Raw genomic sequence first — 27,532 nt, 5'->3', positions numbered from 1 at the left:
TTTCTCAGAAAATATAAATAGAAAAACTTGGCTCATGAAGTCTATAAGTTTTTCTTTTTCATTATATGTTACATAAAAAAATAGACAAGAGAAGATGCTATTAGAATAAATCTGATATCCCAAGTCATAGTCTTGATCACACTGCATAAGACTTAAGGAAACTCTAACATCATATTAAAAACTGTCTACTTTTAAATAATATATTCAGCAGTAAAACAACATTCATGTTAAAGTTGGGAACAGGAACAGAAACCCTGCAGCCAGCTTCTAGAGGCCACCTTCAGTCCTGAGCAAAAAGCACCGTTCAGCATCAAAGCTAGCAAGAGAGCACAGAATCTTGTTTGTGCTTTCCACCTCTTCGATTTCCTGTTCTGCCAAAGAAAACTCTGTTCTTAAAGGGGGGCATGTGATTAGAATAGGATCATCTTCCCATCTGAAGGTCAACTGTGCCATATACAAAACGAAGCCCTGGGGATGACACCTCATGTCTTCACAAGTTCCAAAAATTGAGGCAGGGAGGCTTGGTGGGCCACTGTTAGCATTCTGCTTGCTATAGTCACATTATTTTTAATAGCAAATAATTAGAAAATGAGTTGGTTAATAACAGCATAATGCTTAAATAAATTATAATCTATCTCTATTTTAGAATATGAGGCAGCCAACAAAATTGATGCCTTCAAATAATAATTATTACCTGGAAAATATTTAAAATATAATGTTAAATTGAAAGGAAGAAAAAACAGTTCCAAAAACATATGAAGCTAGTCTGCTGTAACCAGAGATACACCTGTGCCTTGTTTTGACTTCTAAGGTGTTTTTAGAATCTAATAAGAATTATAAATTTCTCACAAAGAGAAAATATATGCATACATGAAGTGTTGATTATAATGTAGCTTGTCCATAGAGCCCCTGGAGATCCAAGATTAAGAACCCCTAAAAACACTAAACCGCTTTAGTACTTCTAAAGATAATACCAAAGGCAATATGGTCTCCTCCTATCTTCTATTCAATAATCAACTACTATACCCAGCACCTATTCTGTTTCTGCAGGCAGTCTTTCACTGTGTTCTTATGACTCAGTGTTTCTGAGAATCCCTGGGAAGGGCTTATATATTCCACAAATCTAGACTCATCATCCCATTCCACCTTTTGTTCTAGAACACTGCTCCTGGCTTCTTGATGCCTGGTAACCAATTCTTTGCACTGTTGAGGCCATCTTCAAATCTAATGAGCCAAAAATGTGAACACAGTCTCCTCGAGTTCCCACAAAGTTCAGGTAACATAGGCCAGAAAGTTTAAGCAAATTTTGTGAAAGGCTAGATGTTATCAGTATGCTACTGCTGTTGTTCAGTCACTCAGTTGTGTCTGAGTCTTTGCAACCCCACGGACTCCAGGCTTCCCTGTCCTTCACCGTTTCCTGGAGCTTGCTCAAACTCCTGTCCATTGAATCAGTGATGCCATACAACCATCTTGTCCTCTGTTGTCCCCCTTCTCCTCCTGACTTCAATCTTTCCCAGCATCAGGGCCTTCTCTAATGAGTTGGCTCTCTGCATCAATCAGGTGGCCAAAGTACTGGAGCTTCAGCTTCAGCATCAGTCCTTCCAAAGAACATTCAGGGTTGATTTCATTTAGGACTGACTGATTTGATCTCCTTACAGTCCAAGGGACTCTCAAGAGTCTTATCCAACACTGCAGTTCACAGGCATCAATTCTTTGGCCCTCAGGCTTCCCCGATGGCTTAGCAGGCAAAGAATCTGCCTGCAATGCAGGAGACACAGAATACACAGGTTTGATCCCTGGTTGGGAAGATCCCCTGGAGAAGGAAATGGCAACCCACTCCAGTATTCTTGCCTGGAAAATCCCATGGACAGAGGAGCCTAGCAGGCTACAGTCCATGGGGTCACAAAGGGTCAGACATGCCTGAGCGACCAACACACACACAGCCTTCTTTATGGTCCAACTCTCACATCCACACCTGACTAATGAAAAAAATCATAGCTTTGACTGTACAGACTTTTGTTAGCAAATAATGTCTTTGCTTTTTCATATGATGTCTAAATTTGTCATAGCTTTCCTTCCAAGGAGCAAGCGTCTTTTAATTTCATGGTGGCAGTCACCATCTACAGTGATTTGGAGCCCCCAAAAATGAGCAGAAAACAAAAGCCCAAGACTAGATGTCAGATACCCTTTCCACAAGTCACTGGCCATGGCACCTGTTCAGGGCATCCCCAACATGGCATCTCATGGGTCGTCTTGCTGTTGAGACTCGCCTGCAAATATATCCACAGAACCCTCTCATTTCTCTGAAAAAAGTCTAGTCATGCCCTCCTTCTTCTAGGATTTGGCATGCTACTGGGCCCTCCTGAAGGGAGCTCCCTTCTCTTTCAATTCAAGACTCATTTCCTTCTATTGTGTTTCAAGTCAATACTTAATTAAAAAAAAAAAAAACATAACTAGGGTGAAAGAAAATTGCAATAAGCAGTAAATCCTCTGCATTCTTGGTTATTTACTAGGTTGTATGTCCCATTCAGGGGACAGTGCTCATCTAGCTGTTGTCAGTCTATATACAGCCTGGTTGAGTCCTTCTGGGTAGCCTCTAATCCTGGCAAGGTAAGAGAAAGATAAGGTTGCTCTGCCTTCCTGGACAGGTCAGGCTTATAATATGGACACATCCCTCATAAAAACAGTATTTCTCAGAGACAGTCCAATATTAACCACTTTTAGAAAAACATTTACAGGCAAAGTTTCCTAAAAATATTCATAAAAAAAAAAAAGGATGAAACAATGTAATTGATGATGCAGTCTCAAATCTCCCATTTGGATTTTGTAACTCAAGACATCCTCTGGGAATGTGGAGGCTTATCAAAGGAAAATCTGCCTACAATGATACTAAGAGGCTCCCCATAAAGTTTTCTTCAGAGCAAAGGCAGGGCCTAAGCCAACATGAGCTTCCACTCATAGATAATCCAACAGTTTTGGAAAATGGCAGTTTGCTAATGACATTATTCAAGAAATTAAAACACCATCTCTGGGAATAGGAAAGGCATTCTGACAACATCTAGCAGCAGCTTATCTTTGATCCACACACACCTTCACCCATTGTTTTTTAAATATACTAAAAGACAAGACACAAGTAATAGATATGGTATTTTATAATTTTAGTTTCTCTGTGTTTCTCTTATTTTATACCCTTTATATAATATGTATTTATTAGTATACTGTTAAAAATTCTTAAAGAGATGGGAATACCAGATCACCTGACCTGTCTCTTGAGAAACCTGTATTCAGGGCAGGAAGCAACAGTTAGAACTGGACATGGAACAACAGACTGGTTCCAAATAGGAAAATGAGTATGTCAAGGCTGTATATTGTCACCCTGCTTATTTAACTTATATGCAGAGTACATCATGAGAAATGCTGGGCTGGATGAAGCACAACTACCTATAATAAGAAATAAAAGTGCCCCAACAGTTCACACATAGCTAGTAATCATTTATTAACTATATTTTGACATGCTGAATATATCTGCTCTGTGCTTTAACTAATGTGACATCAGGAAGATGCAAATTTTTATCCACTTCAGAAACTTGTTTTGAAGAAGGAATTATTTAAATATAGGCTGTAAATAAACTGTTAAAATAACAAGAATATGAATAGGTTCAGCCAGCTGAGCAACAGAAAATGCAATCAGGAATGAGTGACTTACTGTTTACATGCCTACTCTTGATGATGGGCATTCAACAGAGTTAAATTTAACATGTCAGGCAGTTTCTTAGTGTGCTAGAGATAAGAGGCACTTTATTTTAAATTAGCTAACTACCTCACAGGGGAAACCACTGTAGAATCCATCTAAAACAGTGTCCTTGTTTAAAATTGTGATGTCATTTTGACACAGGAGACAAGAGAGAATATTCAATGTGGTTGAGGAGACTTTATATTTTAGGGAAAATGTAAGGATACAATTGTAGTTTCTTTGGTAGTTTATCATTTTTTTAAAATTTACATTCCCAAGGGACCAATTATTAAAGTCTGTTGTTGAAGTGTTCACCTTGTGTAAAGAACAAAGCAGGTAGAATGCTATCTTAGCAAGCTCCATCTTCAGCATGCAAATTGTAGCAAGTAAACTGAGGATGAACTGGTTGAATGGAGTGTGGCGGGGAATAATTGACTGAGGGAACATTTAACACCAACTTTTAAGAATAAAGAAATTTGAAAAAAATTAGGCCTTGAATTTAAGGGATCTGTTTCGCTCCAATGAACCTATGTATTTCCATAACTTTATCATATTATAGCAACAATTTATCATAACAGAACTGTTCATGCAAAAATAATATGACCTGATTAAACTGGCCATATTACACACAGGGAACCATTCTTCTGGTTTGGGCTCAGTCCCTGACTTAAATGAAGTCTAGATCATTTCAACAATTTTTGTGAGGTCATATCCCAAACGGAGCTGTGAATTGGCAGGTAGTCTCAGAACTATGCATAATAATATATTATTTCATCCTAATATATATATTTTATATGTATTTATACATGTATATGTGTGTGTGTGTGTGTTTAATACATATGTGTATGTATTTGACTGTGCCATGCAGGTTATGGGATCTTAGTTCCCCAACCAGGGATTGAACCTGGGCCTTCTGCAGTGGGAGCCTGGAGTCCTAATTACTGGACTGTCAGGGATTCCCCATCCTAATATATTTAGACCCTAAATATATATCAGGCCAAGGACTGTATTTGAGGACTCTCTATATAAAATTAATAGTTTCTAAACACACAGCCTATCAACTTTACAACAATAAAGAGCCCCTAGACAAGTTTGAGTTTGGCGCACTCTTCCTGGATCAGGAATATCCCCTGGAGAAGGATAGACTACTCACTCCAGTATTCACGGGCTTCCCTGGTAGCCTAAGATGGTACAGAATCCACCTGCAATGCAGGAGACCTGTCCAATCCCTCGGTTGGGAAGATCCCCTGGAGGAGGGCATGGCAACCCTCTCCAGTATTCTTGCCTGGAGAATCCCTATGGACAGAGGAGCCTGGCGGACAACGGTCCACGGGGTCGCAAAGAGTCAGACATAGCTGAGCAACTAAGCATAATACAATACAAAACAATAAGATGTAGTGCTCATCATCAAGGGCAGAACTGAATTGTGGCATCGTATAATATCAGAATCAAAAACAGAAAAGAAACTGTTTCTAAAATACAGCAGTTAGAAATTAGGCGTATTCTAACTGGGTCACATTGTCGGGCCCTGGGGGAAAAAGGTATTGAATATGAAGTGAACTGAATTGACCTTTACATTCTAACATTTAGGACAACTTTAAGTGTTAATGTAAATCTTAGTTCACTGTACAGCTTTCATGACAGAAGAAGTCAATTCCTCCATAATCCTCTTATAAATCCACTGGCTCATATTGTAGGTGAATTATCAAATAACTGACTGAATGAATGAGAGCACGTATGAAAGACTCTTGTGTCATCTGCTAATTTACACTTTGTTGTAGCCAAATATCCCTAGTTTACTCAGCTTCCTTCCCTGTGCCTATTCCAATCCATGTAAATTATCTTATTCTTTTTTCAAAACTCTAGTGTTCTGACTCTTTCCAGAAAGGAAGTCATATCAAATATTTACATTCTAATATGGAAGTAAGAAAACCCCCATGGTTTTCAGTAATAGTACTAAACTGTGAAAGTGAAGGAGTTTTCCCAGCTGAAAGGATTTTTCAGCATAAACAGTAAGTGAAGGATGAAGGTACAATAGCAGCTGAGGAGAATTCCAGGTGAGAATCAACAGGATGTTTCTCCCTCCTACTTACTTGCTGCCACAGAAGGACATCACTTTTTAAACAACCAGTACTACTTGTATGCTAAACTTTAGGTTACCATCAATATACAGACACTTACTATTTGACTCCCTTAGATAATATCCAGTCTCAAAGCAGTTAATTGTCAGGATGTCCCCTCCTCTCTGTTCATATTGATCTCTGAGAGAACTCTTTAATTCTAGATGCTGACCCACAAAATCAATAACCCCACCAAAGGGTCAGTGCTGTAACCAAAACCACACTTCCAGTTTCTACTCTCAGAGGTAGAATGCCACCTTTGAAATGCATAACAGTTCGAATTGAATCCTTCAGTCCGACTTTGTCTCAATTTCCCCCAACCAAATCTTTGTCATCTCTCTCTATCTCTTCATAATGTTACCACTATGCCTGAGAATGAAGACTTCTCTATCCACCACCTTTAATGTTTATTTAGAGGTGTAGCCTCAACCAGATATATCTCCCTCTAGCCTTCCAATATCAGGTTTTCCATAATGCAGGTAACTGTCACTGGAAGGTGTCACATTAGTGAGCTAACACAGCAATAGCAATTAAAACTTTTCCCACTTAGTATCACTTAAAATGGAATAATACTCTGAAGAAATGAACTAAAAGAAAGTTTTGTGGACTAGCGGAAAAGGAGTCAATGGAGGGCACTAGGAATCATCAGTGAGAAGATTCAGAAATATCCTAACATCATGTTTCAAATATTTTTTAAAAATAATTTTAAAGAGTATCATTTGAGTAATATATATAATACATACAATATATATATATTAAATATATTATATATAAATAAATGAGTAGACTTTGACATAGATTTATAAATATAAATGGTAAAAATCCAAAGATTGCTTTAATGAGGGGGTTTCAGTCTGAGTACAAATGGTATTTAACAGTGCATTTGGAGGGTAGTAAACTTGGATCTGAAATCTCAGAAAATTTACTAAAGGGAAATAAATCATATTTTTCACTGTGTTCACATTTTTGTAACCAAAAGTGTATAAAAGACCTTAAATATTGTCATTCAATTTAATTTAAACTCTATTTCATTTTTCACACAGTTCTATTTTTTATGGTCTCATTGCCAGTCAACTTGTATACTTGGAAGGTACCAGAAAGATCAAGAAATAATTTAAGGTTACTGAAGCCACAAACAGTCAGCCAGTAAATTGCATCAGCAAAACACATCTGATGACAGCTTGCCTATTCTTTTTTAAGATGAAAGATACTTAATGCTCTTTAAATGTTTAGGATTGAAATTCCTTTGAGAGAAAACAGTTAAATAAGGAAAAGGCTATAATTAATAGGTCCTAAGTCCTTAGAACAGGTAGAAGGACCAGCCTTAGATAAAGAGGTGGCAGAGTCAGGCAAGATGTAAAAATTACACAGGGGCAGGTGTTCATATCTGGCTGTGTTCTGTGTACAGGATATGAGGTCCCTGAAGAGTCTGTGTGATTTCTCAGATCTGACCACAGGAAATTACAAAGATTTTACTTGGCATTCCTTATAGAGGAAGGCTGTCCTACCCATACCAAATTTGGTATATATCAAATGCACTGTGGTCTCTGAAGGGAGCTGCTGCCGTGGACTCAAGCACCCCTGGCCAGTCAAGAGTTTCACATCTTTATTTCCTAGCTAGTCCATGTGCCTTCATTCCTAGGTCTATTTTATTTGAGACCTTTGGGAGAGGTCTTGAAGATACTTTGTCCGACTCTGAGTACCCAGTACTTTTCTCCTCCCAGCTCTCCCACCTGGAAGTTCCCCTAGACAAAAAACTTCCAGAGCCTTTTGTTCTGTGCTCTGTCAACAACGAGATGCCGTCACACTGTGCTGATCCAACTGACCCTGAATGGATGCATGGATGCTGTGTGCTGTTCCGTATGGGGAAGTGTAACAGAGGCAGTTGGCATTTTCTCCAGTTTCAGACTCCTACTTAGACTATAGCAGTAAGTGATAGAGCACTCAACTCCTTAAGCTTTTTGTTTGTTGCTTTAATGGCTCTTCTTAGCCTCAAAACTCAGCTGGGGTCACAGGACTGGGAAACGTCAGTTTTCATTCCAATCCCAAATAGAGGCAATGTCAAAGAATGTTCAAACTACTGTATAATTTCACTCAGTTCACATGATAGCAAGGTAATGCTCAAAATACTTCAAGCTAGGCTTCACCAGTACATGAACTGAGAAATTCCAAATGTACAAGCTGAAATTAGAAAAGGCAGAGAAACCAGAAGGCAAATTACCAACATCTGTGGGATCATAGAAAAAGCAAGGGAATTAAAAAAAAAAATCTACTTCTCCTTCATTGACTACACTAAAGCCTTTGACTCTGTGGATCACAACAAACTGTGGGAAATTCTTACAGAGATGGGAATACCAGACCACCTCACCTGTCCTGAGAAATCTGCATGCAGGTCAAGAAGCAATAGTTAGAACCAGACAAGGAACAATGAATTGGTTCAAAATTGGGAAAGGAGTACATCAAGGCTATGTAGTGTCACTCTGTTTATTTAACTTGTGAAATGCCAGACTGGAGAAATCACAAACTAGAATTAAGTTTTCCAGGAGAAATATCAACAACCAGAGATAAGCAGATAATACCACTCTAATGGCAGAAAGCAAAGAGGAAATAAAGAGTCTCTTGATGAGGGTGAAAGAGGAGAATGAAAAATCTGGCTTAAAACTCAACATCCAAAAAACTAAGATCATGGCATCTGCTCCCATCACTTCATGGCAAATAGACTGGGAAAAACTGGAAACAGATTTTATTTTCTTGGGCTCCAAAACCACTGCAGACGATGACTGCAGCCTCAAAATTAAAAGACACTTGCTCCTTAGAAGAAAAGCCATGACAAACCTAGACAGAATATTCAAAAGGAGAGACATCATTTTGCCAACAAAGGTCCATATAGTCAAATCTGTGGTTTTTCCAGTAATCATGTACAGATGTGAGAGATGGACTATAAAAAAGGCTAAGCACCGAAGAATTGATGCTTTTGAATTGTGGTGGTGGAGAAGACTCTTGAGAGTCCCTTGGACAACAAGGAGATCAAACCAGGCAATTCTGAATGAAATCAACCCTGAATATTCATTGGAAGGGCTGATGCTGAAGCAGAAGCTCTAATACTTTGGCCACCTGATGTAAACAGCTGACTCATTGGAAAATACTCTGATGCTGGGAAAGACTGAGGGCAAGAGGAGAAGAGGGCAGGAGAGGATATGGTTGGATGGCATCACTTATGGTCTCAGTTTGAGCAAACTCAGTTGAGCAAACTCCTTCCTCGTGAAGGACGAGGAAGCCTGGCATGCTGCAATGTATGGGGGTCACAAAAAGTTAAACACAACTTTGCAGCTGAACAACAAAAACACAGCCTCAATAGTTCAGCTGCTGCTGCTGCTGCTAAGTCGCTTCAGTCGTGTCTGACTCTGTGTGACCCCATAGACGGCAGCCCACCAGGCTCCCCCATCCCTGGGATTCTCCAGGCAAGAATACTGGAGTGGGTTGCCATTTCCTTCTCCAGTGCATGAAAGGGAAAAGTGAAAGTGAAGTCACTCAGTCGTGTCCGACTCTTAGTGACCCCATGGACTATAGCCTACCAGGCTCCTCCATCCATGGGATTTTCCAGGCAAGAGTACTGGAGTGGGGTGCCATTGCCTTCTCCCAATAGTTCAGCTCTCTCCTCCAATTGGCTGAGCTCCTGACAGTCCCTTCTTAGAGGGACAAAAAGACTCCTGAATTCAGAGTTTGGTTTCTTCTTCTTAGCTGTGTGATCTTAAGCAATTTGCTCAATCTATATAAACCTCAGTTTTATCTACTGTAAAAAAATAGAAATGGCAATATATTTTTAAAGAGATACTGTGAGGATGACCAAAAATAAGGCATATAGAATACTCAGCACTGGAGAATTTTAAACACCAAGACAACTGATTTGTACACTGCTAAGCAAATGCAGCTCATTTTATGTCTAGTTTGAATAGGTAATATATGAACACAGTGAAACAAATTTTACAGAGGAAAAATACGCATATAACCTAAGGTAATCCTTGTCTCCTCATTCTACTCCCTACTAATAATACATACATGATATAATCTTGTAAACTTCAGTGTTATTAATACATAGATAGAACTCTTAATTTCCCTAAAATGTAGATTTAGAAGTTTTTATCTAAACATGTGTTCTTTTTTAGTTCCTGATTTTTTATTCACCAATTTTGTAATTAAATGTAAATGTTCACTATAATTCTAGAATCTAAATATACTTTTCTATGTATTATACCTTGTTATAATATAAGTTATATTAAGCTTCTTGTGAAACAAATACCAGCCTTTCCTTTGATATCTGTTAATCTCTTTTATTTAATCTGAGCAATCTTTTATGTCCTTAGATAGGAAAGGCTTTTCTATTTAAACAGAAAGAATAGTAAAGTTTATCAATTAATATGTTGTAAGAAAAGGCTTTAAATTCGTAAGGTCACAGGGATTCTTCATTAGTCATTATTAGTAGGAATTATCTATTTGGTGTCTTAAGCACTTCTTGCTTTTGAGTATCCAGTAATATTCTTTGTAATCAAAAGAGAAAGCAGTCATAATAAAAATTAAAGAAGTACACTATTTTTAAATTAGTCCATCCTCCATTCCTAAGCAGAATTGCTAGAAGAAACAGTAAATACATTTAACATTCCTGCCTCTGTCTTGAGAAATCATGAAGGAACTCATAAGCATGAAGTCAGTCTGCCCCAAGTCCAGCCTCCCCTGCTGGAGCCAGGTGGAAGTTCTAGAGTCTGCGTGCTCCTGGCAAGACACCAGGTTGCTCTCCTCATTTACTTATCTCATTATACCCCTTCCACCTTTCTGTGTCACTCTTCACAAGAAACTCAAGTTGCCCTCTTCACATCTTATCCCATATTGTTCTGCATATCTCCTCCTCAACCTGCCATCACTTCCCAACTCCCAAAATCCTTCCACTTGTCTTTTGAAATTCAGAGCTAATTGTTAGCAAATCCCTTAAATCCTCATGTCACAGCAGCTCTAATGTTTCTTTCGTCTCCTTCAGTTCAGTTCAGTTGCTCAGTCGTGTATGACTCTTTGCAACCCCATGGACTGCAGCACGCCAGGCCTCCCTGTCCTTATTCTAACTGAAATTTCACTGTCCCCTGAGAACACTGCTTCTCCTGAGCACTGATACTGGAATATCAGTATCTCTTCCATAGCCCTCCTAACAGCAACAATAACAACAGATAAGAGGAGATGGAAATTAAATGCAACACAAGATTCCAGATTTTATTTTGGGCCATCAAAAATATATGCATCAGATAAAAGTACTCTATCAATATTAATTTTGTTTCACTTTGACAATTATATTATCAAATAATTATATCACACTCATATTATACCTAATTATACTCCGGTGATATACAATATCATCCTTGTTGTTAGACAGTACATTGGAAGTGTTTTGGAGCAAAGGGACATAGCTTAGTTTAAAATGTTTCAAGTTAGGTGTATGATCAAGAAAAAAAGAAAAAGAGAGAGAATAATAAAAATAATGAGGCAAAATTTGAAAAAAACCTGAATCTGGACAACTGGCACACAGGTGGTACTCTTTGAAGATGTTTTAACAATTTGAAACTTCATCCAAAGAAGAAGTTACAATCAGTCAATCAATCAATTATGTCTGACTCCAAAGTTTTAAGCCTCATTTCCTGGAACATGAGGTATACTACCAAGAATGCCAGAGGAAAATAAGAAAGAGTGAAAGGGAGGATAGGATCGAATTGTGAACAAGTAATTTTGAGGTATGACACTTTCTGAATATAATTCCAAGGCAGCAGCCTCAACTTTATATCTGGAAAAAGGACAGTAGCAGAAAGTCAGATGCACTATCATTATTAAGAAAGAGCTAACAAATACATCCCTGCTCTCCATAAAAAGTGTTAGTTGTTACATGCAATTTGTTTTTAAAGGCCAGTAAACTAATCAGAGTTCCCACTGAATAAGAGAATTCAATTAAATGATATATATTCACAGTTAAAAAAACTACAGAAATGGATTTTAAACTAAAAACTTTGATTTAATTTAGGCTGATCACTGTCCTTTGCTTCTCTGTCTTATGATGACTCACAAATCTGGAAGACTGGACTGATGGTTTAGTTGTTACATTAATGATGTACAGGTAATAAAAGGGACATTTCAAAATTATTTTTGTTATTCCTAAAAGCTCCAGAGAATATGTGGTCTTTAAATTATAGTTTAGAAGTAGCTCAAGACTGCAGACAGTGATGCATTTTAATAGACAAGCTTAATTGACTCCTTTTCTTGAATGACTGATGTGTGGTCTCTCTGGTAATGCTGAATGCCACCTGTTCTGTAATCATTTTAATCATTGAACTGCCACATGGCACCAGTTACGGATGCTAGCAGTCTGCAACATGACAGATATTTTAAGGGCCATTTGTTTTTCTATTTATATTATACTGATGAATTAAATTTGAGGAGATATTGATGGTCCACTGGGGGCTCATTTGGGGTAAGGATGCATCCTCCTGTCTCTAAAACAGTGTATCCCTAACCCCAAGAACCACTGAGTTCCTTCATCCAATCAAGGAAAATGCATTTGTTTTCTAGAATTGCACAGATAAATGTCAAATTGGCCTGAAACTTTTTTTCTTTTTCTCTCCTAAAAAATATGTCTTATTATAAAACTGAAATGTTACTCACACAAACAACAATTTTAAGAAGCAGTTGCCATAAAGAATGCTGCATACTGGAGGGGATCTTTTCAGAAACTTCAGTCTCCAATGCAAATGCATTTCTTAGATCACACCACACAGCTGTGTGGTAAGTGTAGTGCTCTTGGCTATAGTTATGATACATTCTTTGAAGAAAATGCCCTCATAAGAACATCATTCAAGAGGTACAGAAAACAGACTATGAATTCTGCTCCATTAGTTTTGTGCTTCCTGCTTTCACATGCTGTGGTTTCATGCTTGTCTGAGAACTTTCAAAATCATATTTATTTCCAAAGAATTCATTTTATTCTATATCTAAAATAATACAGAGCACATAAAACAAGTACCTGTGGGAAAAGGAAATTCTACTCTTATCATTTAAGCACAATGATGAAATGTACTCCCATTTTAAAGCAAAAATATTTATGGAAAACTATCTTGCTATTATCCTCCTTTGAAGTGGTTGTTTTAGCACTAGTTTTGACCCTAAAGTACAATTCAGTTTATCTACTTTTCTAACAATTTGCTGCTAAATGTAGAGGTTAAGTAACAAGAGAAAAACTTATTCAGATCATGTTCCCATTGCTTCAGAGTATATTTTACAATGGTGTTTTTAGTTTTATGGATCTACCCAGGCTGCAAATAAATTAATTCTTTTAATCATCTTATACAACATTTACCAAAGCAAAACTGTTACATAAAGCATATTTTCTGCTTTGTGAATATAAAACTATAGTAACTGTATGGTGCATTTACTACACAAAAAGTGTGTTTGGTTAATTAAAAATAACCTATTTATTATTTGTTTCAATGGTACTCTACATCTTTAACAGTCCTGGTTGTAAAATTTTATTTCCAGCTTATTATACTAGAGTCTATATGGTATTTTAGAATGGGAAATGACTGACAACCATTCAGACTATGGTGACAACATTACAGGAAGTTAAACTCTGTTTAAATAAGCAAACTGAAGTGTAGATGAGAGAAAATATAAGAAAACAGTAGGAAACCTGCTCCTGATGACAACAGTTGGATGAATTAAATTTAAAAGCTAACAGATGAGTATATGTCAGAGGTCACCTAAGAACAGCAGGCCACTCCATAGGGAGCCTCACAGCAGGGACACAACTGGAAGGAGAGAAGAGACCTTGGTGTGCAGGTGGGAGGTGAAGGGGAACTCAGAACTCCAGCTTCCTGGCTAAGTGCTCTAGGTAGAAGTTCACTGGCATTTTGTTTTTTTTTTACAAGTTTACTCACATGAGTCTTTAGTTAAATTCACAATGTAAATTAGTATCTCTTAGATTGTAAAAGCAGAAGATTTCAATTTCTCAGGGTGTCCCAGAAGAGGAGGGAGAGGAAGGGAAGGCAGAGAGGGCAAAGGGGGGAAGCTGAGAGAGGGGGAAGGGGAGGAAGAAGGATGGAGAAGGGGAGAGGGGAAGAAGAGAAAAGCTGTGCCTGTGTTAGAAAATAAGTGAACAGTGTTGGGGGGTGTTTTGTTTTTACAAATATAAGCAATAAAAAAATAAAAAGAGCAGATACTTTACCATCAAGAATAACTGAAATTGAATTTATACTTATTTTAATAAACTGCCAACCAATTGTTTAGATACTGTGCAAAAAGGAACATCTTTTAAGACCAAAGGTTGTTTCTTATTCCTAACTGAAAATAATTTATTTATTATGAGGCAATTAAGTCATAGTATACAGTCAGTTTCTGTAACTAAGTTACATGAAAAGCAGTTTTACAGTAGAACAATCCTCATTTATCTTTAGTAAGACTTACTGAAGGTATATTAAGTACAAAACATTGGCATAGAAAGAGATTGATGTAAGATATAGTACTTGCCTTAAGGGGGCTTAAAAGCTGGTTAAAATCAGCCACTGGAGTATTTATAAAGGTACATGGTATCTATGATGTACCCTTGCATACTGTAAGGTGTTAGAGGTAACAGGAACAGAGTTAGAAAATATTGCAAAGAAACACAAGAGATGGATTTGGTGACTATGAGGAAAAAAGACAAAGAGCCGTGGAAGCAAAATGTAATAACTATGATTGTAAAAAATAGCTACAATTCATGTATTATAAACAAGAACATTAACTCAAGTGAGCAGGGATTTTTGTGTATACTTTTGACTGCTCTACCTTCAGTTCCTAAAACTGTGCCTGACATATAGTAGGTGCTCAATAAATGTCTGTTGAATCATTGAATAATATGCCATATGGCTTATGTACATTATGTTTAATCCTGAAGCACTCCTGCAAAGTTATTATTTTTATTCCCATGTTAGAATTAAAAACTAAGGCTCAGAAGGTCTGAAGACCAAGATATTCTCATATCCACAAGCTATCATTAACACACAGGTTTTTGTAACTCTAAAGTTGGTCTTTGTTCTGCAGTATAAGGCAATTTACCAGAAAAGATATTGATACATTGAAAAGCAGCACTCTAGCTTTATTTTGTTTGTAACCAGTCATATGATCTTTGGTAAACTACTTAGTTTCTCTCTGGAACTACTCCATTTGGGGGCAAAGGGCTATACTTAAAAACAGAGAAATGTGTAGTAATAAGATCTCTTGGCCACATAGTATAGATTGCAAAGATTAGATTGGTCCATATAAAAATGCTTTAAAAACTTGATGTGATATATAAGTAAAAAATATTGATGTAAGCAATAAACACAGTCCAAACAGTTTAAATGGTGTTACTAAAATAAATCATAATGTAGGAAAAAAGGTATATATGGAAAGGAAGTTTGTTTTGTTTTCTTTTCTTTAAGATAACTTTTCTGTAGATACTGTGTTGAAATATCCATGGAACACCTAGGAAATGGGAATAGTGTTCTATACAATTAAAGATACAGGAATAAAGCTCATAATTGAGGATGTGTGTGATCACTCACCTAGAGCAAGACATCCTGGAATGCGAGTCAAGTGGGCCTTAGGAAGCATTACTACGAACAAAGCTAGTGGAGGTGATGCAATTCCAGTTGAGCTATTTCAAATCCTAAAAGATGATGCTGTGAAAGTGCTGCACTCAATATGGCAGCAAATTTGGAAAACTCAGCAGTGGCCACAGGACTCGAAAAGACCAGTTTTCATTCCAATCCCAAAGAAAGGCAATGCCAAAGAATGTTCAAACTGCTGCACAATTGCACTCATCTCACACACTAGCAAAGTAATGCTCAAAATTCTCCAAGCCAGGCCTCAATAGTACGTGCACTATGAAATTCCAGATGTTCAAGCTGGATTTAGAAAAGACAGCGGATCCAGAGATCAAATTGCCAACATCCATTGGATCATCAAAGAAGCAAGAGAGTTCCAGAAAAACATCTACTTCTGCTTTATTGACTATGCCAAAGCCTTTGACTGTGTGGATCACAACAAACTGTGGAAAATTGTTGAAGAGATGGGAATACCAGACCACCTCACCTGCCTCCTGAGAAATCTGTATGCAGGTCAAGAAGCAAGTTAGATCTGGACATGGAAAAACAGACTGGTTCCAAATTGGGAAAGCAGTGTATCAAGGCTGTATATTATCACCCTGCTTATTTAACTGATATGAAGAGCACATCATGCAAAATGCCAGACTGAATGAAGCACAAGCTGGAATCAAAATTCCTGGGAGAATTATCAATAACCTCATATATGCAGAAGACACCATCCTTATGGCAGAAAGCAAAGAACTAAAGATCTTCTTGATAAAAGTGAAAGAGGAAGTGAAAAAGTTGGCTTAAAACTCAACATTCAAAAAACTAATATCATGGCATCAGTCCCAACACTTCATGCAAATAGATGCGGAAACAATGAAAATAGTGACAGACTTTATTTTCTAGGGCTCCAAAATCACTGCAGATAGTGACTGCCGCCATGAAGTTAAAAGATGTTTGCTCCTTGGAAGAAAAGCTATGACCAACCTAGACAGCATATTAAAAGGCAGAGACATTATTTTGCCAACAAAGATCCATCTAGTCAAAGCTATGGTTTTTCCAGTTGTCATGTATGGAAATGAGAGCTGGACTATAAAGAAAGCTGCGTGTTGAAGAATTGATGCTTTTGAACTGTGGTGTTGGAGAAGCCTCTTGAGAGTCCCTTTGACTACAATGATAAAACCAGTCAATCCTAAAGGAAATCAGCCCTGAATATTCATTGGAAGGACTGATGCTGAAACTCCAAAACTTCGGCTCTCTAATGCAAAGAACTGACTCATTAGAAAAGACTCTGATGTTGGGAAAGATTGAAGATGGAAGGAGAACGGGACAACAGAGGATGAGATGGTTGGCTGACATCACTGACTCAATGGACATGAGTTTGAACAAGCTCCAGGAGTTTGGTGATGGACAGGGAAACCAGACATGCTGCAGTTCACGGGGTCGCAAACAGCCGGACATGACTTTGCGACTGAACTGAACAGAATTTGAAGTCATCTATAGAGTGGTAGTAGTTAAATTCATAAGAAGGATCAGGGTTTTAAAAGAAAATGCAGGGGCTTCCTTGGTGGCTCAGTGGTAAAGAATCTGCCTATCAATCAGAAGACAGAGTTTTGATCCCTGGCCTGGGAAGATCCCACATGCTTCAGGGCAACCAAGCCTGAGTGCCACAACAATTGAGCCTGTGCACTAGAGCTCAGGAGCCACAGCTAGCGAGCCCCTATCCTACAAAAGCCCATGCACTCTAGAGCCTGTGCTCTGCAACAAGAGAAGCCACCGCAATGAGAAGCTTGCATACCACAACTAGAGAGTAGCCCCTACTCACTCCAACTAGAGAAAGCCTGCACAGCAACAAAGACCCAGAACAACCAAAAATAAATAACCAAAAATAAATTTAAAAATTATTTTAAAAAAGCAAGAAGAAGGGAAAGGGCTTGAGAATGTATATGATAAGTAAAGAAAGGACTAGGAAGAGAAATATAGGCGTGGAAAGAGGAGCAGGGCTGTGCTAATTCACAAAGGTCAAAAAGGTAGGACTCGTACTATGGGGTATGCTGTCTGGTAGTGTCTAATGTATAGGGGATACATGATGCAAAGCTACTGCATTTGGCACATAATTTTATAGTTTTAGTATCTGATTGAACAGGTGCCAGTTTAAAAAAAAGAATAAGATAGGTTTAATCTTGGGAAAAATCAAAGTATGTTTTAAAACAGAAGCAAAGGTTTAATGGAGAAGAGATGGAAAAATGTAAAAATTCAGTGAGGCTGCAAAGCCAAGAAAGATTGACATACAGGAGGAATAGTTCTAGAATCCTCTGTCAAAGTGAAAAGAAAGTAAGTACAGTTGACTCTTGAACAACTCAGGAGTTTAGGGTGCCGATGCCACACACAGTTGAAAATCCCTGTACTTCTACCTCTGCCTCAGAAACAAAGCAATTGATAAATTTCTCACCCAAGGGAAGGAAGGTGAAACAGTTTAGACAGAATCAGGACTCAAACTCTAACGCTTCTGATTCTACATATTGTGATCTCTAATCAAACACAAACTTTTCCCCACATTTAGTCAATTTAGAAACATAGAAAACAAACTTATGGCTACCAAAATGTAAAGGGGGGGGTGGGAAAGATAAATTAGGAGTTTGCTATTAACATACACACTACTATATATAAAATAGATAACCAACAAGGACTACTGTATAGCACAAGGAACTATACTCAATATTTTGTAATAACAAATAATGGAAAAGAATCTGAAAAAGAATATATGTAACGAATCACTGTGCTGTACACATGAAACTAACACAACATTGTAAATCAACTATGTGTGTGTATGTATGCTCAGTCATGTCTGACTCTTTGCGACCCCACGGACTGTAGCCTGCTAGGCTCCTTTGTCCATGGAATTTTCTAAGCAAGAGTATTGGAACGGGTTGCCATTTCCTATTCCAGGGAATCTGCTTGACCCTGGGATCAAACCTAAGTCTCTTGCATCTCCTGCATTGGCAGGTGGGTTCTTTATTACTGTGCCACCTACGAAGCTCAAAATCAACTATAGTTCAATTTAAAAAAAGAACAAAAATCTGTAAAATTAAAATACAAGTACTATACTGTTTAGTTGCTAAAGTCATGCCCGATTCTTTTGTGACCCTATGGACTGTAGCCTGCCAGGTTCCTTCCTCTGTCCTTGGGATTTTCCAGGCAAGAATACAGGGGTGGGCTGCCATTTCCTTCTCCAGGGGATCTTCCTGACCCAGGGATCAGACCTGCATCTCCTGCATTGCAGGTGGATTCTTTATCATTGAGTCACCAGGAAAGCTCACAAGTACTATATTTATTGGAAAAAGAGAAAAAAAAAAAAAACTTTATATAAATGGACTCATGCAGTTCAAATCCATGTTTTCTAAGGGTCACTTGCAATTTATAAAGAAAGAAAGATACAGAAATATTTTGCTGTGAATAGGAGCGTGTTCATTGGCTCTAGCTTCTGTGTTAATGCCTAGAGGTACAGCAACAAAGGGAGCCAGCACAGCCCCTACCCTTTCCAAATCTGTCCCCCATGGTGGACTGCAGCACTGAACAGGAGGAGGATTGATGCAAGTTGTTTGAATAGTAGGATAGATATCTGAACTGATGCAAGCAACGTGATGACTAGTTAACAAGGAATAAAGAATAGCCAAATGATAGTTCTTGAACAAATGACAAAGCTCAGAATATATTTGTATTAGACAAAATCTGTGGGGTTACATATTTTCTCCAGTTAATTTTTGATACCCTAGACACAGGGAAAGTCAAAAATAGCAAAAGCTAATGAGCAGCATTTCTATGTGTTGATTTTTTTCCCTTTTACAGTGCATGTATTTTTCAATGATAAGTAGAACAAGACTTTTTTTCAAGTCTTTGACAAAGGACAGCTACTGAAACTACTGCTTCCTATGAAGTAAATAACTAGCTTAAAAAGTTAATCAATGGGCCAAAACATTTGTACTAGTTATAGGCTTCAAAGTCAAGAAATTGTGGTCTTAGAAGAGTTTGAAAAAGATGAAACTAACATCTGAGGAATGGGGAAGAAATATTAAAGGTAAAATCTTGCATTGTCTAAGCTGGCACAGAAAGTCAAATTCTACCATTTAAGGAAAATAGCATCAATACTGAGAAATCTCAAAGCATGAAGGTAAGCTATCAGAAAACTTAAATATCATATCTAGCTTTATTGTTAGGAAAAGGCTGGGTTAAATACAGTTTTCACTGATCAGTTGATTCTTTTCAAGTAAATAAGCATGAAGCAAAATACCTAGAATCCTAGTGGATCATAGGTTAGAATAAAATTGAGCTTTTAATAACAAAACATGAAGTCCAAGAGAAGCATGCAGCTGAAAGAGAATTAAATTTAAGTGTTATAACCACTTGATAACCTGAACAGTGATTAGCAAGAGCTAAAACTTCATAAGGCCAGATTGATAAATGCTTAGATTCTATGTTGATGTTTTCTTAATGGGCTGATGTTCATGTTTTCTTAAAAGTTAAGTCTATATCAGTAAAGATTAACTTGTTAGGATTTTCAGACAGCCAGTGAATAACACTTCTGCTTTTTCCACTCAAGACGTGAACCAATTGAGAAAAAGGAGTCAGGCAAAGATGCTCATCAAAAATGTCAGCCAAGCCTGTGATGGTTAGTTATCCCTGTCTGAACATCTCGACTGAGGGAAAACAATCTGTTCTGAGGCTTAAGGGGCTGGCCCTGGGCTCTTAAAGGGAATTATAAGGGATCAGACGGAACGCGCTCCAAAGGGAGTTGTGCTTACGTACCCTGCCGAGACCCCAGTCCTGGTGCCCCATCCCGCTGTCACTTGAAAACCAGTAGTGGGTTGCCCTGTCACCCTTTGGCTTTGAGGGCACAGGCTATAAGAGGTGGCAGAAATGGGCAAGTGGCCCGGATTTGGCTTATGGTCTTATTGTGGAATGAAAGAGTGCTTGTCACATATTTCAAGAAAATGAATGCACTCTTTGAGACAGCCGGCAATGGAAGATGTATGCCGGCTGTGGCAGTGAGCACACTTCATGACTATCTGATCTCTCTCTCGCTTTTGTACCGTATCCTGACATTCAGGGAAAAAGGGGTACCATGGCACTAGCATGGTTTCCAGGTGCCTTGTTCACACAGGGCACTCTCCTGGGGTTAGCCCAGCTCTTGTCTGAATGGCATGGCTGGCTTGTGAGCAAGAGAGTAGCAGAGTGGCACTTGGCTTTGTTCCCATTGGAATGCCACGCTTGAAGTGGGCACAGATTGCCTTTCTTTTCTGCTGAAGTTGGGAGATGTGTGCAGCTCTTCATACGTAAGGTCACATATTTGTTCAGTCACCAAGGAAGCTGTATTTGGGGTGGGATTTAAAGAACTAGAAAACTGATCCAAGCAGCCTACAGCCTAAAGCAAAACATAGTGAAAGGATGTGTTAGCAAGTGGGAAGGTCTACCTGCTGGGTTACAGTCTGCTTCTGAGCGGACTTGACTGTTCTGCAGGACCCAAGTGAACCTGGAGGGGTTTTTTGTGTTTTGTTTTTTAAGCTCCGCCGCATGTAGCTCCGCCGCATGTGAACCCTGGCCCTTGGCAGTGCGAGCGCCGTGTCCTAACCATTGGACTACCAGGGGATTCCTCAAACCTGTATGTTTGACTTCAGAGGGTGTCTGAATATAAATGCCCCCAGCACTTGGTGGGTGCTCTTTACTGGACCAGACTCTGTTCCCTCAGATCACCGTCTCCTGGAAAGAGGCATTTGGGACCCACTAGCCTGCACTGAATCAATCTGGTTGTGCCTTGCTTAGAACGAGTTCCTTCAGGGTTGCCCTTTTTTCTTCTAAATTAAGGTATAACTAAGACCATTTGCAAAATACCACACACAGAGTTTAGGTGATCTTGGTGCAGTGGGGGGACTGCAGTGATTGTAAAATGAAACTCACATGTACACACTCTGTTGAAGACTAAGCGGAAACAGGTGTTCAGCCTAAAAAAACATTTCTCAGTGGATTTCTACAGTGTGTCTTGGGTTTAACTTTAAAGCAGATTAAAACATTTAAAGTTGACTTAGTAGCATTTGTGGATTCCAGATTGAGACCCATTGTAAGAGCAATGATTTCTTCTGTGAATCAGCACATTCTTTTATAAATGAAAGTTTAAAGTTTCTCACTAAAAAAAAAAAAAAAAAAATGTCAGCCATGTCACTGGGCAAGGCTTAGCTTAGGGAAAATATAGTCTTCCTAATAAGGAAGTCCTGAATGAGGTTTATTTACAAAACTGGTCACAGCAAACTTGAAAATAGCAGGAGTCTCTTGAAAGGTCAGGGATGTGGATATCATATACGCCACATGGCCAAGAGAAGTCAGAACTATCTTCCCTGCAAGCAGCCAGATACCAAAGGATAGGAGAAATAAGGTGAGCCATGTATGCACATCCATCTCCCTCTCCCCACACAGCAAGGGAACCAGGGTAAGCAAAGGTCAAGAGTGATCAATAATGGAGACCCCTTGAGGGGTAAATGGGTACAGAGGTTCTCCTGTAAAAATACAGAGCTCTATTTTAGAGGAAAAAAAATACTTTACTTTATAAGCTGAGTATTGTCTTTGGAAAGCTGCATATTCAGCCTCAGAAAGACTGACCTCAGAAAGCGAAATATAAAAGTGACAGAAAAGTCCCAGGCATAAATGGTCTGGATAATTGCCACTTCTCACTGCCTTGTTTTGACACTGGGAGGCAATGAAATGGGTCATACCTGGTTAGACTCTCTTACATTACAGGAAAACAAACAAACAAACAAACAAACACTCATGGCTGGGTTCTGCAAGGATGATTTTATCACATTCATAACATGAAGATGAACTCTGGAGAAATGTATTTTATAATCCAATGTTTAATTCTTTATGTAATATCATCCTCTCTCTGTAAACACAGCCAAGCCTAATCCCCAGAAATGCAGTTTTTAAAAAAGATAACTAAGAATGTCATATCAAATGAATGCCAGTACTCACAGCATGTAAATCCAAGTTCAAAATTCTTATCTTTCAACAAGTCTGGGAAAATTCTGATGGGTTGCTAGACTATTTTTTAATCTCCTTCAGAATCTTTTCCAACTTGAGTTCCAAGTATTAAAAAGACACCCAATTAAGTTCCAAAAAAGTCTTAAGACTTTGAAAAATCATCATTGTAATGGACATATTTTCATCCCTGTCAGTGATGAACAGTTTGATTATGGCAGGTTTTTGATCTTTGTTATGGTGTTTCCAGGGCGTTAAATCTTCCCTCGTTTCCTCCTGTTTTCCTCTTTTCCTCACTTTGTTTTCTCAAAATAATAACCATGTCACTGGCATTTTCTTTGAGAATAAGGTGCTGCTTCATTCTGTTTTTATTAAGAACATTAGTATTGTAAATGTTCCTACAATGTACAAAGAACTGTGAACTGTGTATGGAGAAAAAATCCTACAATCTGACAACTTCCCTCAGCGTGTTTATACCATAAGTGGTATAAAAACAACAGTAAAAGTGTAAAATGTGAGGTCTTAATACATAATGTTAAAATTCATTCACATGCATGCAGAACAAGTCTCTAAAACTACACTGTGTACTTCAAAATATTTGAAACTTCTGATAGCCAGCTATTTTAACTAGTCTCAACTTAACATTTCTCAGAGCTTCAGACTTTTCTAAGTGACTTGAAATCTTGTGAGGTAACAAACTAAAATTAAAAACTTATTTTTATACTGTATTGGTGCTTTTCTTTCTGGCTTACTTCACTCTGTATAATAGGAATTTAGAAAGATGGTAACGATAACCCTGTATGTGAGACAGCGAAAGAGACACAGATGTATAGAATAGTCTTTTGGACTCTGTGGGAGAGGGCGAGGGTGGGATGATTTGGGAGAACAGCATTGAAGCATGTAAATTATCATATGTGAAACGAATCACCAGTCCAGGTTCGATGCATGATACAGGGTGCTCGGGGCTGGTGCACCAGGATGACCCAGAGGGATGGGATGGGGAGGGAAGAGGGAGGAGGGTTCAGGATGGGGAAGACATGTACACGTGTGGCGGATTCATGTCAATGTATGGCAAAACCACTACAATACTGTAAAGTAATTAGCCTCCAACTAAAATAAATAAATTTATATTGAAAAAAACCTTATTTTTAATTATCATTCCCTTGAGACATGCATAACTAAATAATTAAGTAAGCTTCCTTAAATACATTTTACCAATACTGCTTTTCTATTAGAATCTTCCTCTTTATGACTTAAATTATGAATTGAAGATGAACTCATTTTAAAAGTTAAAGGCTTTCCAGTGTTTCCATTATGAATGTATTCTTTCTTTGATTTCACAATATGAAACTGACTATTTGAAAATAAGCACTTTCAACATACACTGAATAGATTATTTCTGATAATGGTAATAGGTATACAATACAAGAGTAACATTCAGAACTCACACTAGATACTTTTCACAAAATAATTAAGTAGGAAAATCCATGATGTTCTCTTCTTATAAGGAAATTACTTTCTTGTCTAAAAATTGAGATGGCTGATATGAGGAGCATTATTATTCAAACAATAAGTTTAATAGACTAGCAAAGGTTGACAATTTTTTGGAGTGCAATATGCATGATAAAAATAAAAGAAATTACAGAACTATATTATATATATAATTAAACTGAATATAGTCATTTAGTATCACAGAATGAGAGGAGAGAAAACAGGAAAGTAAAAAGAGACACATATTAATCTTGACAAATATTTTTCACTATAAACTTGTTGAGAAAATAAAGGATTCCATTAAATTAGAAATGTCTTAAAGTAATCATATCACTTGTGTAGAAAGACAAAGCTCTATGTACCAGTTGTCAGGCTCAGAGAGGTAGAAAACATCCGTGCCTTTGATCACTCAACTAGGGTGAGGACAGTGATGATGGAAATTTGAAAACATAGGAACCCAAAGAGACAACAGAGGAGAATGAATTATCAAATTTTAGCTTTTTGAAGCCAGTTAGCTGAAATTTTCTAAAAGCTTCAGTAAACATTTTTACCTACAATCTGATCTCATTCTATAAAAACAAGAGAAAAACTCATGTTACCAAAAAATGTATTCTATATACATAATTCATTTAGAAAAGCATATATTAGAGGATTAAATGTATAAATATTAAGGTTGATGCATTTAATGTTTTAGTAACTTGAACTGGTTTCTAAAGTAGTCTACTTGGAAGGTTGCATAGTAACATAGATCTTTTAGATCTTTAAAAAGTGAAAGATTGCAATTTAAATGATATTTTTTGTTTTAATGGAAGTTTCTACCTACTTTTACAGTAATATAACTAGAAGCTCTGGAGAGAGGTTAATGATATAAATAGTAAGCTTCTACAAAGAGTTTTGCTAAAACTCAGTCAGTTTTTTGGGACTTCCCTGATAGCTCAGTTGGTAAAGTATCTGCCTGCAATGCAGGAGACTCCGGTTCAATTCCTGGGTCGGGAAGATCCACTGGAGAAGAGAGAGGCTACCCACTCCAATATTCCTGGGCTTCCCTGGTGGCTCAGCTGGTAAAGAATCTGCCTGTAATGCAGGAGACCTGTGGTTGATCCCTGGGTTGGGAAGATCCCCTCAGGAAGGGAAAGGCTACCTACGCCAGTATTCTGGCCTAGAGAATTCCATGGACTGTATAGTCCCTATGGTAAAGAGTCAGACACGATTGAGCAACTTTCAGTCAGTCTTTTAAAATTTTGATTAGCCAATTACAGAGAAAGACATACCATTGAAAATTAAATTGATCAGATTATCAACACTAATTGCTGATGATTATGAAAATTTAATGAAAGTAAAGCAAAAAGTTTCAAATATCTTAAGGCATATTTTTTGGAGAAGAATTTCACATTATCATTCTAAGCCAAATTTTACTTTTATATTTTAGTGGACAAAAGTTTACAGTGCCCTCAAGGAAAAGTACTAACTTACCAGTAAATTACTTCTGCAAAAGTAAGTAACTGTAACTTCTTCTGTAAGTTACATTTGCAAAAGGTATTAAATCGTATTTCTTAGCCACTTACTGCTTCTATATTTCATGATTTTTAAAGAAAATTAAGTAAATCTTTTGGTGCTATTGTTTATGGCCTATCTTGAAATAGAGAGAGCCATAATTTCTCACTGGTTTGACCTGAGCAATTCAATCTATATTATTATTTGAACATTTCCTCTGAAGTTGGTTCTTTAGAGACACAATTATTTCCATTATCTCCTTCCAGTTGATCAAAACATGACCCAAACTTTCTCAGTCAGGGTGACCTACCTTCAGGCCCACCCCCTGCAGTCATATTGAGAATGACATATCTGTAACTTTATCACATCCAGTCTGTGGATAAGCATCCCAAAGGATGTCACTTACTACTGTCAGGCAAGTGTATACTCCTCAGTTCTGTCTTGTCACAGCAAAGATTTGGAGTGACGGCCCTCAGCGTGTCACAGCTCTCAGGTCTCGGACAGACCGTGTTACAGCTCTTAGACAAATCAGTGTTACAGCTCCGTGTTTTAGCTCTATTTTATTTAGAAAATAGCAGGAAAATCCATCCTCGAGTTGTGAGGGCATGTCGACCCAAAGACACGAAGTAAAGAGCTCCCCAGCACGTGGGAAAGAAAGAGACCCCCAGCCCTTTGGCTCCTCTTTTTATATATATATATTTTTTCTCTCTCTCTGGGCCGGCCTTATGTAAATTGGGCTAGCCAGGAGGGTTGTTCGTTCTACCTGAGGTATTCACTCAGGTCCTCGGACCTTCCTTTGTTCTATTTTCGCAGGCTTTTCCCTTCCTTATCTTTTAGCCACCGCCATTCTGGACTCCTGTTTCCTATTCTAACTACCTAACACTACTATCCAAAATTGAAAGCTTATTTTTAATTTGTTATCCAGCACCAACCGTTATTCATCTAGAAAGCTCTAATCATTACTGCTTTCTAAAATTTTTCCTCTCATTTAATTACTAGGATTTTCATCATAGTTTCCAGATGGATTCATTTGCATTTTCAAGAAATAAATATCACTCTATAATTTATTGCCTATGTTTGTAATATAAAGGTATTTGTATGGCATCAACTCATATTTGCATTTGTAGATTTTTAAATTTGTTTAAAATACACTGACAACAAATTTTTATTATTGGTTTAATCTCTCATATAAATATTCAAACTGTATAACTTAAAAGTTTAGAAGAATTTGCATTCTTCATGTTTTGCAATCTCAGCTTAAGTTTGATAGACCTTGGAGGTTTCAAAATGCCATGTCAAATTTTTAACTGGAAACACTAGTATGTTTCTCAGATATTGGGGGAGGAACAAAGAAAGGTCTAATTGTATAGATTGGCACCAAATATTTCAAAATAATACATAATACTAGCTTTGTCCCCAGGAAAAGATCAGAAAGTTCCCTTATATTACTTTATTCCTCTACTTCTTTTTCCTCTTTGTAGGGTTCTATAGTTTCTGCACCAAGAGATCAGCCTAGTGCTATGCTATTTAGATCATTATCATAGACTGTTATGGTCTACCTACAAATATAACTTTAGTTGATTTATTCATCAGTTATTAAACACCAACTGAATGTTATGTTGTTGTTGTTGTTTAGTGTCTAAGTTGCATCCCACTCTTTGCAACACCATAGACTGTAGACCACCAGGCTCTTCTGTCCCTGGGATTTCCAAGGAAAGAATACTGGAGTAAGTTGCCATTTCCTTCTTCATGAGATCTTCCCAATCCAGGTATCAAAACCATGGTCTCCTGCTTGGCAGGCAGATTCTGTACCACTGAGTCACCTGTGAAGCAAATGCTGTATACAGTATCCTTAATGAATGAATAAGAACATTTTTGCTAAGAACATGTCAGATTCCCACTGGTTGTCTCCTACCACCCTAGACACACTAACAGAGTTAGCAATACCCTTTCCCTTCCTATATTAAAAAAATGTGCTCACAAAGAAAAAAATGACACGATTACCGGCCTTCACTGGCTCATTTTCCAGAGAA

General features: G+C 37.8%; 1 long non-coding RNA gene across 1 annotated transcript in view; it reads left to right on the top strand.

Annotated features, from left to right (window-relative positions):
* Positions 1–1,158: 1,158 nt before the first annotated feature.
* LOC145521161 (uncharacterized) overlaps positions 1,159–27,532 on the top strand; it is a 117,510-nt gene continuing 91,136 nt past the window's right edge. Inside the window, exons 1-3 of the long non-coding RNA XR_014065181.1 lie at positions 1,159–1,276; positions 25,435–25,499; positions 27,136–27,226. This is a non-coding gene — a long non-coding RNA (uncharacterized LOC145521161). The remainder of the gene's footprint in view (positions 1,277–25,434; positions 25,500–27,135; positions 27,227–27,532) is intronic.

The sequence above is a fragment of the Giraffa tippelskirchi genome, chromosome 9 (assembly GCF_054371585.1).
Source record: "Giraffa tippelskirchi isolate mGirTip1 chromosome 9, T2T-mGirTip1v1.2.pri, whole genome shotgun sequence".
Taxonomy (NCBI): domain Eukaryota; kingdom Metazoa; phylum Chordata; class Mammalia; order Artiodactyla; family Giraffidae; genus Giraffa; species Giraffa tippelskirchi.
This window is presented reverse-complemented; position numbering and strand designations above follow the sequence as displayed.